This window comes from Myxine glutinosa, chromosome 7 (genome assembly GCF_964187855.1).
Source record: "Myxine glutinosa chromosome 7, kmMyxGlut1.1, whole genome shotgun sequence".
NCBI lineage: Eukaryota > Metazoa > Chordata > Myxini > Myxiniformes > Myxinidae > Myxine > Myxine glutinosa.
Genome location: NC_136267.1, coordinates 73,360,638 through 73,373,097, shown reverse-complemented (window position 1 = coordinate 73,373,097; position 12,460 = coordinate 73,360,638).

The window sequence follows — 12,460 nt, the reverse complement described above, 5'->3', positions numbered from 1 at the left end:
AATCAGATCAGAATCAGAATCAATTCAATTATGCAATTTCAATCAATGTATCAATATTAATCAATAAAATTCTAATAATAATATATAATAAAATATCATAAATGATAATATCAAAAGTCACATTTATCAGTCTGATAACTCTATACCTAAGCCTTTTCCCAATGTTGCCAAAACAGTTCCGTCCGCTGGCGGAGATATTTGATCATGGTCGTCACCTTTGAGCCATACCTTCCGTCAATTGACAAATAACCGTTCTGCCTCTGGATCATATCTGACATATCTTTCAATCTTGTCTGGTCACAAATTCAAGTTTAACAACCACTGAAGGCAACTCAACCCCGCATTTGTGAGATAATCAGCCAAAATTGATCAGACAGATATAAAACCAGTTCATTGGGAAATAGAGAGAAAAAAAAAGAAAAAAAACAAAAAAAACAACATGTCTCACTTTGAATGACACTCAAAGTTCTTGACAATTAAAATGTTGTAAGATTCCTGAAATGCCGTACCAATGAACGGCAATTAATTCATAATATTGACCAATGCAATCTAATCCCACTGAAATTTCAACACTCCAATAAACTTTGTGACTTGTAATACAGCATTAATCCTGCAGGGCTGTAAAGCTATCCTTAAAGTCCATGCAATCAATTTACATCAAAACCTAAATGATCACATGCCTGACAATCATAGCAATTTTCATGATTGTAAAATCATTACCATAATCAGTCATACCATAATCATTCATTTCAACAAACTTTGAGAATGAACATGAACACTGATCATCAATGATGACAATCATGATGACAATGATGAATCTCATCAACAATGAGAGAAAACAATGAGAACTATGAAAAGGGAAAACAGGTAAAAGTGAGATAAAAGAGGAAGCAAGAGGGGAGTAAAAAAAAGTGGGCCAAGGGAGTGTGAGGAACTCCCTTAGGGGTATTAATACTATGCGAAATACGACACTCATTGTATTATTCTAAAGATAACTGTGTATTATTGGCTGCACTCATTCTCCCTTACAAGGCTGGCAGAGACTATATGGTAAATACTGTCTTCCTCTCGAACTTCTGTGCAAGCCATACACTCATCTGTGTATTATTTAACCATATGAACTGTGTCGTACCATTGCACAAATTATTTTAGCAGTATGGGGCCATGGTTTGAGGGGAGGGGGGAGAAAGAGGGGTGAGGATAAAGAACACATACCCACACACACAAAAAACACAGCACGACCACATAATGAGGTGATATGCTAAATCAACATGGGATCCAATGGGATATGGGATCAACAATCCCATCCAATCCCATACAATCAACGATCCTATACAACAACACACTCCTATACATGCCTCATACAATCTGTAATATAACATGACTTGGTGGGGAGGATGATGGCAGGATGGGGTTAGGGTTAGGATTGGGGTGGAGGGGACAGGAAATGGAAAAGGGGGGGGGGGGGGGGAAGAGGACGTGATGTTACTTTACCACTTGAAAGGGTCACCAAATCCATGTACCTGTAAATTCATCCATATATATACAGATCTAAGTTTTGTTTCATCAAACAGGTACAATTTTGTGTTTTCTTCCAGTTAATTGCCATGCCACATGGCATAGTATCTTATAGCAATAAATTCCCTTATGTCCTCCCCAATACTCATCTGTAACTTACATATGTAATTACAATTGTCTCCCAAATGTGTTTGGCCTAAATAGCAGTACCTATTATCTACCAAGCAAGTATTCCTTCACATAAGATCTCTACCAAAAAAATTTTGTTGAAAAAAATCTGGGAGCTCCAATTATATGAATGCACACTTCTCAGGATATTTGAGGCTGCTGTCTCCAGGTACACGCAACAGGTAACATCACATTCGGATGAGTACATTTCATTTATTTATGCAATAAACCCTAAAAAAAAAAAAGTATATTGTCCTAATCCGGTGTCAGATCAGATCGGGAAGTGTCAGATCAGGAGGATGAGTACAGGTGAAAATAAAATTATCAAATGTACATCCCATGGTTCTAATTTTTAGAGATTCCGTATCCGAGTGGCATGGGATTGTCTCACATTAATTTGTATCTTGATTGAATGATTTTTAGCTGTGATCCAAGATGGCCGCCGTCATAAACCCAAAAATCCCCAAAAATATTTTTTTCTAATCAGGATGTAAATATACAGGTAAAAAGTAAGTTTGGAGAGAAAAAAGGAAGGGGAAAGGGATGCAGAAGGGAAGAAAAATGGGGGGGGCAGGGAGGGGGTTGGATAATGGTTGGATGGGGTAAGGGTGAGGAGTTTGGATGGAGGGGGGCAGGAAATGGAAGGAGGGAGGGGGAAAGGGCGGGGGAAGGTTGGGGGGGGGTGGTGGGGCAGGAGAGGGTGAAAGAGGTTACATTTAAAAGAAAAAAATAGTTTCTGATCCCATATGTAATAAGTGGACAAGGGACTAGGAGACATTTGCACACATCACCAAGTGGTTGCTATGGGTGACCTGCCTGCACGCATGCCACCGTCCAAGGCTGGAAGTGTAAAAGATATCCTCTGTCCACTCGTGCACACAGATTTGCCTGGCGCGTGCTACCACGTGTCGGATTAACTCTTATGAAAGTGATAAACCCACATTTGTGCCACAATGGGAATTTATGTATTAAAATCGAGCCAGCCGATTTTCCCTTAGCACTGTACGCTGTATAAAATTCACTTTTTTTTACTTTTTTTTTTACAAAAATCGCTTGTTATTGAGAAATCCTCAGATAATCGTTAAAATATCGCTGTACTGCTCCTGCGACAGCATATCTGCTCGTCCATCGTGACCACCTCAAAAGGGGGCTCACCATAGGAATACCTACAGGAATACTATAGAAGTCTCAACCATAGGAGCCCAACATCATTTGAATCATCAAACAAAAGGAACGGGCAGATATTTGACGCAGACCATTACTGGAATCACGTATGAAATCACATGAAATGAACAGAAATACACAAAAGCATACGAAATACACAAAATCCATTTTCTCACTTTCTTTTCATGACTGGACGAATGCAGCACCCTTTCACTAACGCCCCGGGGTTTCGTTAGTGGCTCTTTGAACTCGTAGAATGTACTGGAATAAAACCCAAATTAGAGAAAAAAGAAAAAAAACCTTTTTGAAAATTTTGAAAAAAAAATCGTCATGACTTCTGAAATTTTACACACCTTAAAGACCCCCAGGAGAACCAGGGTCCTCCCACGAGGAGGTATGCCTCGTGGTTTTTTTCCACCTTCCACATATCAACAAAAATACACAAAACTCAAACACTGGACAATTATCGCAGATTAACATCATACTACACAGATAACAAACAAAAAGCTTACCTGGTCTGTGCAGTCGACTCCATAATGGACCACCAATTTGTAGACGTAGAATTTCTTTGTTCTACTACTAAAACTTCAAGAAACTCGTTTTAGCAAAATCAATGTTTTATTCACTTTAGAGAATTTGTTGTATACTAAGCCGAGATCTTTAATGAGTCTTTGTTCCAGTCTTTGTTGAAGCTCGTTCGGTAGGTCTTTGTTGAAGCTCGGTCTGTAGGTCTTCAGAACTTCACAGTCGGTCTCCCAGTTTCACTGAACTCCAATCGCAACTTTCTCTTGGTTATAAAGGAACGAACTCCTTTGATGTCACGGAGCATGCAGGGTCAACCCAGGGGTTAATACCCCTTGGGACATGAGAGCCTGCAGGCGTCTCTGGTTCCTTTATCCAAAAAGCCTTATTTAGCCATAGTTTGGGATAGAAAGCTAAAAGTGCTTCATACCCCTTTGAGAGGTCACTTTCGTATGACCTGTCTGAGGGGGAATTTTGCCTATGGTTAAAACTGTCAAAGAGGTGACAGATGCATTTTCTAGCCTGTGTTCAGTGGACTGAACATAGGCTATTTTTGATTAGACACAGATGGCAGTCCAAGAGCATTACACATTCTGTTCCTTAAATGAACTCTCTCTTGACCACCTGCTAGCTCTTTAACAGAGGCTAAATAGTTCAAGAGGATTCACAGTTTTACCAAACTGCACCACAGAGCATATTTACACCAGATCACATTCTGTACTTTTAACAATATGGTCAATATGAATATTTTATTCCACAACGCAGTGAATTCAGAAATTCTGTTGGATATTGAACTGCTTCATCATTATCAGCAACAGTGTCCATTCACTTGTAATATTGCTCCTGGCAAGGCATCTTTGCTAACAGTTAGTGATTTATGATGTTCCCTGAGTCGTCCACAACTCCTCAACCTCCCTTCCCCACCCCTTTCCCCATGTCATTTCCTCATCTCCATTAAATCCAATCTCTCTATATTTTCATTCCAAACAGCATAATTCCTATCACAAATTAATACTATACCATTAATACAACAAAATACAATGTTACAAACAATTGTGAGGTCAACGAATATTTAAAATCCGTTCGAACATGATAACCAATATAAACGAATCTGCTGGCGAGAAAGGGCGGATACATAACACTTCGTATGGATCGAAACTCAAATTCTTAACTGTCTTGAGAAAATTATAAAGCCTCCCACCTTAGGATGGAAAAAAGCAGCATTGTTCCGGTGGAAACTCCAAATCACAATTCTATTGAAATATTATCAAACTAATGAATGTTTCGACATGCCGTAAATAGCGAACCTGTGAATGCCGAACCCGTGATTGTATTTATTCCGGATAGGGAAAAGTTTAGTACGGGTGAAAACTCAAAATTATAATTGAATTGAGGAATTTATGAAATCTCCCACCCACCTTAGGACACCTGCTCGGACCCCAAAACTGTGCTTGCCCCAAAACTAATGGAGTAGTTCAGGGATGGATGGACGGACACTACTGTTTTATAATATAGATAGATATAATCTATATATTGTCGCATTCCCGGGGTGAACACCCCTGGGGACGGATAGCCTAACGAGCTTTACTCCGAGGCATTCAGTCAACAATGGCGAACCTTCTTTATACGCACGGAGGAGGGCAGCGAAGGGTAACGAAGCTCTTACTTTCACGGACCCCACTGGATCTCTTTGACCCTGCGATAATCATTTCAACCAACACGGAATTATAATGCAAAAATACCGGCTATTTTGAAAGAAATGCCAGTAACCAAATAATGCACGGTAAACTAAAATTCCTAATCGAGGGAGCCTCCATACAGACTCGTATACATCACAAGGGGAAAAAAAGGTGAAAATAATGTGTATTTTTTGTGAGATGCGTTTGCCTGCACTCCGCCTAGCATCCATGACCGTCCGGGGCTGTTGAAGGTCCCGCGTCCCTACGCGGGAAGCACACGCCCTGGAGCGAAGTTCATGAGTGGGAAAACAGGCCTTGTCGCGCCGCTTGTCCACTCCAGCTGCGCTCGTTCCCGTTGTCCACTTCTCACACACCGACGTCCCTCAGCGCACCGAGGACGCACAGCCAGCACTGATGAGCCAAGGGAAGGACAATGTGGTCGCTCAAACCGATGAAAGCGAGGGACCACGAGACAAAATGTCGGGACATGACTGTTCGTGATGAAATCCAGATGCCAAGAGAGATGTATATTCATAAAGACTCGGCCGTTCATAAAGACTGCCCCCAGCGCAAGAGCGATAAGGAATCCGACTGCTCGTGATGAAATCCCAACGCAAGAGCCTGTAGCTGGGACCGTTCATCACCAAAGCCAGGACGCAAGAGGCAGAAAATGTTGGAACACAATCTTTTGTTCTCAAGGCTCTTACGTCATTTGACGACGTCCGTGCATGCTCCTTTCAGCGAGTCCCATCTCATCGCTCTATGATATCGGACCAATCACTGCTCTTCGGGGCATGGCCTCACGGACCTCCCTGCTTGATGTTGTGATGTGGTGGCTGGCAGCGCCGGCAGTATTGTTCAATGTCTTGATTCTGGTACTTTTATTTTGTGTTTATTTTAGGTGTGAAATGCATTGCTATAAGGAACGAAGGGAAAAGTACAGAGGGCGATTTACATACAGGGAATTTACCATTAATCCCTAACTAATTAACATAAACCCACCACTCATCATGGGGAAAATTATATACTTACGTGACATCCGGTCTAACGGATTCCCTACTTATGGTACATGGGGGTTCTTCTTCTACATCAGGGCATACGGATGATTGTAATCTATACACTTCTACCTGGACTAAGGTATTTCATTGCCTACCCCTACAAACATAACAATATAATGTAGATTGTTCATTCGTGTGCATAATAATCATATATTTATAATGCAGGCATAAACATAGCCAGAAAAAAAAACATTTTATGTAGGTTTATTATCTGTAATTTTTGGCATATTTCAAATTCGGTGAGACATTTAGCCTTTTTTCTTGGCATTTGGTTTCAAATCCCGAGCTATGCTATCAGAGCCAACATGACAGAGGCCTTTCGGTGAATTAAAAAGTCTGCTGAAACTTAAGCTCGGGCATTAAATAACAGCATCTCTGTGTGCATTTGGCCTCTAAAGCACTCAAAATCCTTCTGATTGTGTTAAGAGAGAAAAGTAGTTTATGGTTTTGATAAATGCCAGAGAAACAGACTTAATAAAGTTCACCAAAACCTTATTAAAGTAAAATAAAATGAAAAACTTAGCTTCGCAAAGTTTCTCATAATGGGACAGAAGATTATCTGACTTCTTCTGATATAATTTTTTCTATCGATGAGAATGAAAGCAAGAAAAAAGTGTTTTGCGATGCAAACGTGATACAGATTGGTTGGGAAAGATTAAATTACATCAAGCCACAGTGTCAGCCTGGAAGGATCATCAAGTTAACCCACCTCTCAAATCTACTTCTATGGTCAACCACCAGAAAAAGTTCAGTCCCTTCAACTTCTCAGCTACACCATCACCCATGGCCTCTCCTGCTTTGACAACATTGCAAAGCTGGCCTCCTAAGGCCTTCTGCAGACTGAGCATCCTCAACCGTTTCAGCTCAATCCTTCATAAACGAGAACTGATCCCAGCCGACAATGCCTTTGACAATAGCTCAGTGGAGTAGTGCTTCCCCTATGGGCTGGGGTGCCAGCATCACATCTCTTTTTCTTGGATTCTGTGGAATCTGAAGTTCTCAACATTATTGACACGTATTATAATGAGGCCATGGAAAATTGCCCTGTTGCTCTCAAAATGCAGACTATTTGGAGTCTTGCCTGTTTTACCACCTCTCCTCCAGTCTACTCCCTCTGCTCTCACAGCTATCCGACTCTCCCCAGCCTCTCCTTAATTTAAGGAGAGGCTGGAGAATAATGGAACATTTTTCCAGTAATCACCTCTTAGTTCAACTTCCAAATTCCAGGCTTTCTGCTGTCCTGCAATCTTGTGTTCCTTTTTTCTTCTATTTGTGGAACTGCCTTCCGGAGAAGGTTCAATTGCACTTTTACCTCCAGGGCTTCCAGCAAGCAGTGCACTATCATATTATGTCATCACCCATCCCTCAATGCAACCTCTTTTGCCCCCATTAACCCTCCCTCCCTATCGCTCTTCTTTATGTGCTGGTGACTGTGTTTCCTCCCCTCCCTTGCTCCTCTTTTTGATTAGCTCATTCCTTTGGTTGTTGTACCCAACTGTCGCCACGTTGCCTCTTACCCTTTGTCAACTTGCTCTTCCATGAGCCTCGGTTTTGTACACAAAAAATTCCCTCTGACTGCAAATCCCATTCAATGACCAAAAACGTTTCTCCCATCCTGCCCACAGTCGCCAACACCAGGCTCCCCCTGCCCACAATCAGCCTTCTCACAAAATTGAAGGAAATTATTACAGTATTTGACCTTAAACAAAATCTAAATGTCAATACTATAATGTGTTCTGAAAAGGTTCTACCAAGTGTGAAAAAAGATCAATTTATTTGCTTGCTTGTGAACAGGCAATTAAGCTTAGCCTTGCCTCATGTGTCTGAGTCCATTTTTTTTGTATAAAAGGTCAAGGCTCATAGAAGAGCCAGTACACTGAATGGATCAAGACGCAACATAACAAAAGCAATAATAGAGCGAGGGGAAAAACAACAACAACAGCATGGTTGAAGGACAAAATAGAGGGAGACTTGGACAAATAATGGGTTTGGGAGGTGGGGATGAGGGGTCGGGGAGGACACATGGGGTTGACAAGAAGGATACAGAAGCAACCTCTCAAGAAGGAAAAACAGGAAATTGGGAAGGGGGAGTAATCCGGGGTAGAAAAGGTAATGGTTTTGGATGAGGGATGATCTGAGATGGTGGTGAACAGCTGTCTTGAAGACTTGGAAGAAAAGGTGAGATTGAAGAGAATGTGGAAGTTGGTTCCACAGGTGGGGAAAGAAAAGAACAAATGAGTGGAGGTGAGCAGTGTTCCTGGATTTTGGCAGTGGTTTTCCATAGAGATGGGGGCTCTAAGAAGTGCTAATTGCGATGTAAGGCAGGTTTCCCTCCTGCCAACAACCTAGCAGAAAAATATTAACATTCGGGGCAAAAGTAACGCTAAGCTAACGAGAGCAGTAAACATCACAGTTGGCTCCGGTGGTTACAACAAATTGCTTTGCAAAGATGGGAAGTTTGACTGAAACTGTAAATACTGTATTTAGGTAAGTGATTCCACATATTGGAGAAAAATGGAACAAAAGAGGAGATGCTTTAAATATGTGAAGTCCACCAAGGAGTGGGTTCGCTGATCATCATGCGCAATGTGCTTGGGCTCGGGGAGAGGCGTATGGAAGAGAATGGAGCACAGCGTCTCACGTTAAAAGGAAGACGACATATGAGTGATTATGCCACCGGCCTGTACTGCAGCGGAAGAGAAATGCAATGCAAACACTCTTAACTCAGGGTTAAAACGCATTTTAAAATGTGTTTCAGGAGATAACGCCCCCTCATATTCTGTCTATTTGATGTTGGCTACGAGTTACTTACTGAAGGGAAGAACATACCCTTCCTACCTTTTCATAATCTGTAGGGGAGACAGTGAAGAGGAAATTGTTTTGCAATCTTGCAACAAGTGACGATCAATCAGAACATCCGATTCACAGAAGGAAGTGTTTTTAGATGGTGGAGGAGCTACGGTGCATGCATACACATTATACTGTAACTGGGCCATAAGAGGTTGCCATTTGGTTGCCATTGGAAGAGGTTGCCATTGAATAGGAAGCAAATATTTTAACCAGGTTATGCCCACCATCTCCCTGATACAATATAGGGATTGTAACAAAACGATTTGATGTGATTTATACAATAGAAATCCAATACCACACCAACATAAGTTCAGATTCTACTAGCTTAGCTTGTATGTTTGTGGAAAAAAACACTCAAACTAGGCCTGAGCTGTGCAGCTCTATCACAATTTAACATCTTCATAAAGTCTAACTACGGCGTAGCCGGGTTTGTTTGATACTTTAGTTGAAGAGGATAGTTTGACCTGGGTTCGGATACCATTTATCAGTTAGCAAATAATATTATTTTAAAAATTTCAATAAACCTCACATTCCTGTGCTACCTTCAGTCGAACGGCAGGCATTGACAGCAGGTTCGTGAAGGACTTGGACAAAAAAATGTACGCAGTCTGAATGTTGCTATATCCAGTCAACGACGAAACTGCAAATGGGGAATCTGCGAATGTCAAGGATGGAAACCCTTACGTCGGTCATTTCCTCATGCTGCTTTAAACTCAGTCTCTATATTATCATTTCTAACAGCATTATTCCAATCACAAATTCATACTGTAGTATCTATATATCAAAATATAATGTTAAATCACGATTGTATTGAGATATTATCAAACCAAAGATATTATCAAATCACTCATGTGTCGGCTCTGCAGACCTGGACAAAATCACAGACTGGGCATCCAAATGGAACATGTCTTTCAATCCTGACAAATCTCACACTCTTACGATGTCTCTCCGAAAAGACCGACTGGACAACCCTCCCATCCACTTTCTGAATAATCCTCTCCAAGAAGTTCTGTCACTCAAGCTTTTGGGTCTCACTATCTGCCACGATCTTTCCTGGGAAAACCACATTTCAAATCTGGCCTCCAAAGCCAGTCGCCGACTGGGCATCCTCCGTCGTGCGAAGTCCTTCCTTGGCACACCTGAGCTCCTCACCACATACAAGGCTTTCATCCGCAGCTCAATGGAATACTGCTCTCCCCTCTGGGCTGGTGCTCCTGCCTCACACCTAGCTCGTCTTCACGCTGTTGAAACCAAAGCATTCAGAATCATTGGAATCTCCCGCGATGAAGCTAACTCCGAGGGCCTTTCACTCACTCACCGCAGGCAGGTTGGTGGTCTTTCCGTCTTCTACCGACTCCTCTCCGGCCTTGCCCCCCACCCCCAGCTCTCTCTGGGCTCTGTCCCCCAAATATTCCTGCAGGTCGCACAAGATCTGCCCGCAACCCTCTTATGGTTAAACTGCCAAAATCAAGACTCTCTGCTCACCTTCACTCCTTCATTCCTCTTTTCTCCCGCCTCTGGAACAAACTCCCTCACTCTCTTCAATCCCACTCCCCCTCAAGGTCTTTTAAACAGCTGTTCACCACCATCTCTTATCTTCCCCCATCCAAAACCGTGATCTTTTCTACCCCCGTTAATTCACCCCAGATCCACTTTTTTGAAATACCGACTTCTTTCCTGGAAGTCCTAGTAGCAGTGTCCATGTGTTTTTTTTTTTTTAACTCTCTCCCCCTTCCTCCCCCCCCCCCCCCCCCTTCCCATGCCTCCTCCCCCCAAGCCCTCCCCCTCCCACATCTCTCGATGTCCCTGCTCTCCATATCTTGTTCTCCCGCTCCCTTTATCATATTTTTTTTACGTTTTATGTGTCAGTTTGTCTTTTTTGTGATCAATGTTAGCTCTTACACGAGCCTCGAAAAAAAAACAAAAAAAAAACAGCGAACCGTCATCTGTTCACTTCTGGATTCCAGAGCATGGTCCGTCGAATTCCTGAAAAATCATAATTGTATTGAGGATTTCCTGAAACCTCCTACCGACCTTGCGACCCCTGCTGGGATCCCAAAACGTTCCACAGGAGGTTAATATATTTTCTTTTAGTAAAATATGCAACTGTATGGTTATTAAACGCTGTCCCGCTGTCATGTGACCAGATCGTCAACTCTGTTTGGTGTATGTTTGTTAGGGACATGCATACGTACACCGGACGGACAGACAAATGCTGTTCCAGATGGCATTGCACGAGAGGCTATACGGCATAAAAACGTCTCAACACATAAACAGAAAAGCAACGTTAAGTCATCGACCTGACTTTTGAGCCTGTGGCTGCTGGTGTTCCTGGACCGGTGACACAAGTCGCACCATCATGAAGGGCTGGCTATTTTTAATTTCCATGATTATTACCTCCGAGATCTCAGGGTCCTGAGTTCAAGCCCCTGTCAAGTCGTTGAATTAACACAAGGTGGGTTGTCTCTGCCAGTCATCCTTCCGAGGTCGGCAAAATGAGTACCAAGTGGTGGGAAGAATGATCCATTCGAGTATCCTGCGCAGGAGTGGCCAGTCCAGGATTGTGCCCACCAGCCTTGAAAACTGCTTCGGCAGCCCAATGCATCTGAAGATGCAAAAAGGAGTGGTCATCTTGTTCTTCTCGTTACCTCCACCACCAAAGTTTTGCGGAGGTTATGTTTTCACCCCTGTCTGTCTGTTTGTTTGTCTGTCTATCTCTGAACAGGATATCTCAAAAAGTTGTGGATGGATTCAAACGAAATTTGGTGGAGAGGCTGGGTGTGTGACGAGCACGAAATGATTAGATTTTGGTGAAAATCCGGATCAAGATCTGCATCTGAGAATTTTAAAGTGATTTTTCACCATTGAGTATATATGTTGGAACCCATCTGTGGATCGGTCCCATCGGCCGATGGGTCTGACCCGTTTGCGGATCCGCAGATGGGCGACCCATCTGTGGATGCACGAGAAATGACAATGCAGACCCATCGGCCGATGGGTCTGCGCCATCTGCGGATGTGTTGTTCACCTTGAAGGAATGTGTATGCATCAATGGTGGATGAGTATGTTTATTTGAACCTAAAAATAAGCAATTGATGTCATAAATGTTTATAAAGCAGTCCGTGACATGTGGTTTGTCGATAACCGTTTGTCGATATTAAGATAAAAATAAGATAATGTCGCTCCATTTAAAAACGCTGGTCTACTTCGCTGGTGGCACTGGCAGACTCAGCTCTCCATTGTTTATATAGCAATTCCTGGCATGCCTTAATCACCCCAAAGCTAAAGATGAAGGTGTGGCTTCGTAATCGGGGCATTGTCAATTATATAAACACAATAACGCATTATGTGATTCTATGAGGCCCTCAGCGATGGGTCTGACCCGTTTGCGGATCCACAGATGGGTTCCAACATATACAGCACGATATCTACACGATATCGGGCAAAAAACGATATATAATCTCAAAAATATCTCAAACGATATCTCAAAAAGTTGTGGCT